This window comes from Mustelus asterias, unplaced genomic scaffold, assembly GCF_964213995.1.
Source record: "Mustelus asterias unplaced genomic scaffold, sMusAst1.hap1.1 HAP1_SCAFFOLD_632, whole genome shotgun sequence".
NCBI lineage: Eukaryota > Metazoa > Chordata > Chondrichthyes > Carcharhiniformes > Triakidae > Mustelus > Mustelus asterias.
In genome coordinates, this window is record NW_027590581.1 from 26,923 (window position 1) to 32,025 (window position 5,103).

General features: G+C 46.1%; 1 non-coding gene across 1 annotated transcript; it reads left to right on the top strand.

Moving 5' to 3' along the window:
• Nucleotides 1-4,664: 4,664 nt before the first annotated feature.
• Nucleotides 4,665-4,737, top strand: trnar-acg (transfer RNA arginine (anticodon ACG)). Its single transcript has one exon. It is a non-coding gene; the product is annotated as a tRNA-Arg (tRNA).
• The last annotated feature ends 366 nt before the right edge of the window (nt 4,738-5,103 follow it).

Consider the following 5,103-nt stretch of genomic DNA (forward strand, 5'->3'; position numbering starts at 1 on the left):
CTCATTTGTTTCGTTTTGACCAAAATATTGTGTTCGAAAGGAGATATTTTGATTTGTTTAAGGTGCAAACGGCGGGATAGCTTTCTGCTGACTGGCTCCGAAAAAGAGTCATAAAGGCACAGAATTTTACAGCACGGATAGAGCCCACTCGGACACCCACATGGCAGGCGCGGACACCCATCATGTCTGCGCCTGCCACGTGACAGCTGGACGGGAAGCGTTAGTTCTGATTCTCGCTCCACAGGTACTTCCAGAAATGCTGACATAACCCAGTATTTTCTGTTTTTATTTCAGATTTTGAAAGTTCGCAGTGTGCTGCATTATATTAGACTTTGGGCTGACAAGTGGCATGTAACATTCGCGCCACACAAATGCCAGACAATGTCCATCACCAATAAGAGAAAATCTAACCACCGCCTCTTGACAGTCAATAGATTTTCCATCACTGAATCCCCCACTGTTAACATCCTTACGGTTACCATTGACCAGATACTCAATTGGACTCGCCACATAAACACAATGGCTACAAGAGCAGGTCAGAGGCCAGGAATACTGTGGCGAATAACTCACCGCCTGACTCCCCAGAGCCTGTCCACCATCTACAAGGCACAAGTCAGGAGCGTGATGGAATATTCCCACCTCGCCTGGATGGGTGCAGCTCCAACAACACACAAGAAGATTGACATCATCCAGGACAAAGCAGCCCGCTTGATTGGCACCACATCCTCAAGCATTCAATCCCGCCACAACCGACGCTCAGGAGCAGCGATGTGTATTATCTAAAAGATACAGAGCAGCAATTTACCAACGATCCTTAGACAGCACCTTCGAAACCCACGACCACTTCCATCCAGAAGGACAAGGGTAGTAGACACATGGGAACACCACCATCTGTAAGTTCTCCTCCAAGTCACTCACCATCCTGACTTGGAATTATATTGCCATTCCTTAGCATGGCCTTATTCTGTGGTGTACTCATTTTCTGATTTAGTGCGGACCTCACCCTGAGGCCGTGAACCGCAAAGTATTTTTTCATTTCTGTCATCTCTCCCTCAATGTCAACAAAACGGAGATTGTCATTGACTTCAGAAAGCGTAGAGGAGAACATGCCCCTGTCTCCATCAAAGGGGACGAAGTAGAAAGTGTCGAGAGCTTCAGGTTTTTAGGTCTCCAGATCACCAACAACCTGTCCTGGCCTCCCATGCCGACACTATAGTGAAGAAAGCCCATCAACGCCTCTACTTTCTCAGAAGACTTAGGAAATTTGGCATGTCAGCTACGACTGTCACCAAGATTTACAGGTGCACCATAGAAAACATTCTTTCGAGTTGTATCACAGCTTGATATGGCTCCTGCTCTGCCCAAGACCGCAATAAACTACAAAGGGTCGTGAATGTAGTCCAATCCATCACTCAAACCAGCCTCCCATTCATTGATTCTGTCTACGCTTCCTGCTGCCTCGGCAAAGCAGCCAGCATTGTTAAGGACCCCACGCACCCGGACATTCTCTCTTCCACCTTCTTCCTTCGAGACAAAGATACAGAAGTCTGAGGTCACGTGCTAGCCGACTCAAGAACAGCTTCTTCCCTGCAGCCATCATACTTTTGAATGGCCATTACCTTGCATTAAGTTGATCTTTGTCTACACCCTGACAGTGACTGCAATACCACATTCTGCACTCCCGTTTCCTTCTCTATGAACAGTACGCTTTGTCTGTATAGCGCGCAAGTAAAAATGCTTTTCACAGCATACTAATACATGTGACAATAATAAATAAAACTAAATCAAATAGTTTCATTTCTCCTGACTTCCACACTCTTCCTGTTGTTACATTTCCTCCCTCCTGAGTTTCAGTCGTTTCAAATTCCCACATTTTTCACCTTTTCCTGTTGTAATGAAAGGCCATGGACGTAAAAGATGAGCTTTGTTTCCCTGTCCACAAATTCTGCCTGAATTCCTAAGTTTCTGCAGCATCTTCCGCCTTCGCTGCAGTTATCTGATCGGCTTTGAATGGCCAAGAGAGCATCTTTTCTTTCAATCAGTGGCTGCTTATAGGCTCCTTGGTGTAGGGGTATGAATCGCATTTTGGTATGCCTTAACCACCGAGATCCCGAGTTGAAATCCGAGACTAACCCTACTGTTTCTTCTTATCCCTGTTACATCAAAACATCGGAAGCAGGAGTAGATCATTGGAACATCATCTACCATTCATTGTTCATAGAATCATAGAAACCCTACATGCAGAAGGAGGCCATTCGGCCCATCGAGTCTGCACCGACCACAATCCCACCCAGGCCCTATCCCTACCCCCACATATTTACCCGCTAATCCCTCTAACCTACGCATCTCAGGACTCTAAGGGGCAATTTTGAACCTGGCCAATCAACCTAACCCGCACATCTTTGGACTGTGGGAGGAAACGGGAGCACCCGGAGGAAACCCACGCAGACACGAGGAGAATGTGCAAACTCCACACAGACAGTGACCCGAGCCGGGAATCGAACCCGGGACCCTGGAGCTGTGAAGCAGCAGTGCTAACCATGTGCTACCGTGCCGCCCCTATGCTGCCGTGCCGCCCCTATGCTGCCGTGCCGCCCCTACCGTGCCTGATAATCAAATTCAATACCCTGATCCGCCATTTAGCACCAAGAGTATATTAAACTTCTCTTGAAATCATAGTGTTTGGCCTCAACGACTTTCTGAGGGAGTGAACTCTGCAGATTCACCACTCTCTGGCTGAAGGAAGTCTCATCATCTCAGCCGTTATCCTCAAACTATAATCCCCAGCCCTGGACTCCTCACTAACGTGAACATTCTTTCTGAATCTACCCTCTTTCATCCGGTCAGAATGTTATAAGGTTCCATTAGAATCATAGAATCCCTGAGTACAGAACAAGGCCAATTCGGCCCATCAAGTCTGTACTGACCACAATCCCATCCAGGCCCCACTCCTGGAACTACATGCATTCACCCTGCTAATACCCCTGACACTAGGGCCAATTTAACACGGTCAATCAACATTAGCCGCACATCTTTGGACAATGGGAGGAAACCGGAACACCCGGAGGAAACCCATGCAGATACGGGGAGAATGTGCAAACTCCACACAGACAGCGACCCGATGCCAGATTTGAACCTCGGACCCTGGCGTTTTGAGGCGGCAGTGCTAACCAATGTACCACCCAAAACATATCTGCCCAGAAATAGCCAGGATTAGTTGGCAAGAAATGCATTTGCCAATGTTGGACACCTAAGTGTTAAAATAAGCCGCATCCCAGAAGTGACTCGAACACATGCTCCCTGGTTTAGGAAGCCAGTGCCTTACGCGTTAGGTTACTGGGACTATCGGTGAGCTACTGCTGCAACTTTAAAAAGCTGTATATCTCCATCCACATAGACAGTGACTAACCCCAGAATCGAAACCAGGTCCCTGGTATTGTGAGCCAGCAGAACTAGCCACTGTGCCGCCCTCTCCCACGAAGATTTGATCAGATTTCATGAGCTGCAGATTTTGTTTTTTTCTTTGCATTGCAGACTTTGGGATTGGTCCACATGGGGTTTCGTTTGAGAACCTGAGCACAAACTGTGAGGAAACTATCAGCACAACACACTCGCTCGAAAATAAAGATATGATCAACAGGGTTGGCTATGTAACTTGACGTTCATTTTATCTCCATTCACCTCTTCAGCTGGCCCCATGATTATGGGTTCAGTGAGCTGCCTGGATGTTTCTTTTTGTTCATGTGGGTGTCGCTGGCTAGATCAGCATGCACTGCCCATCAGTATTTAGCCTTGAGAAAGTAGTGGTGAGCTGCCTTCTTGAAACGTTGTAATCCATTTGTACAGGTACACTTACAGTGCTGTTAGGGAGGGAAGTCCACGAATTTGTCCCAATGACAGTGAAGGAACGGCGATATATTTCCAAATCAGAATGCTGAGGGAATTGAGTGTGGTGTTGGCTGTGTGGCGTTGGAGGGGGGAGGGGGGGGAGAGGGGGCGGGGGGGGGGGGGCTGGCAGGGGAGCTGCCAGGTGGAAGCGGTCTTGGGTTTGGGAGATGCTGTCTAAAATGCCTTTGGTGGATTCCTGCATCATGCAGACAAGTGGAGAATATTCTATCGCACTCCTGACTTGTGCCACGTCGATCGTGGACTGTTTTGTGGGAGTCGGGAGGTGAGTTACTCCCACAGGATTCCCATCCTCTGCCCTGCTCTTTTAGCCACTGAATAAACTGATAACATGCGTGCTGAGTCAGAATAGGTGTGTCTTCTTTCCTGCTCAGTTTGTCGTGAATTTTCCGCACTTTTGTCTTTTCCTGAATGTATTTTGAGGCTCAAGTAAGGGCCAATGCCATATGATTGTAAGATACTACATTCAGGTAATATTCAATCGTGGATTCACTAGCGGGAGGGGTACGGTTTCGAGTCATGTTGTTGACGCTGGATTGATAAAGCAGAGAAGCAGGCTGAAGCTTTGGGAACCAGGGTTCGAATTCCAACACAGCAGATTAACTCAATTCAAGGCAAAGTAGAATTACTGTAAGTGAGTAGAGAAAATTTTAATTATGTAATATTTCCTCACTAAAACGAATATGTTTTGACCATGTTTCTGCCGATTTTGAAGCCTCGGACCGATATATAAACATTGCTGCACGCTGCTTTGCCGTGGGCCAGTGGCGCAATGGATAACGCGTCTGACTACGGATCAGAAGATTCCAGGTTCGACTCCTGGCTGGCTCTGTGTGATAATTTAACAGTAGTTCACAAACTCCATGTTCGTGTGGGTGAAAAATGTGTGTTGACAAATTTTGCAGCAATTCAGAGAAATGTTGACCAAATGCAGTCAGCTTCTATGATGAAATTTATCTTAGCTAATGATTGTTCAAAAAAGTGTTGACTATTTTAAGAAAAAAAAACTGATAAACTTCAATTAAGTTTTTTTTTAAAAAATAGTTTATTTAAATGACGAATTCTCGTTAAAGTATTCGGGGAAAATATGTTAGCAAGTTTAAGCTACTCTTTAAAAAGTTGGAAATTTCTCGAAAAATATGAGGAAACATTACATTTTTCAAAATGGTGAAAACATTTTCTAAAAAGTTGATGAAC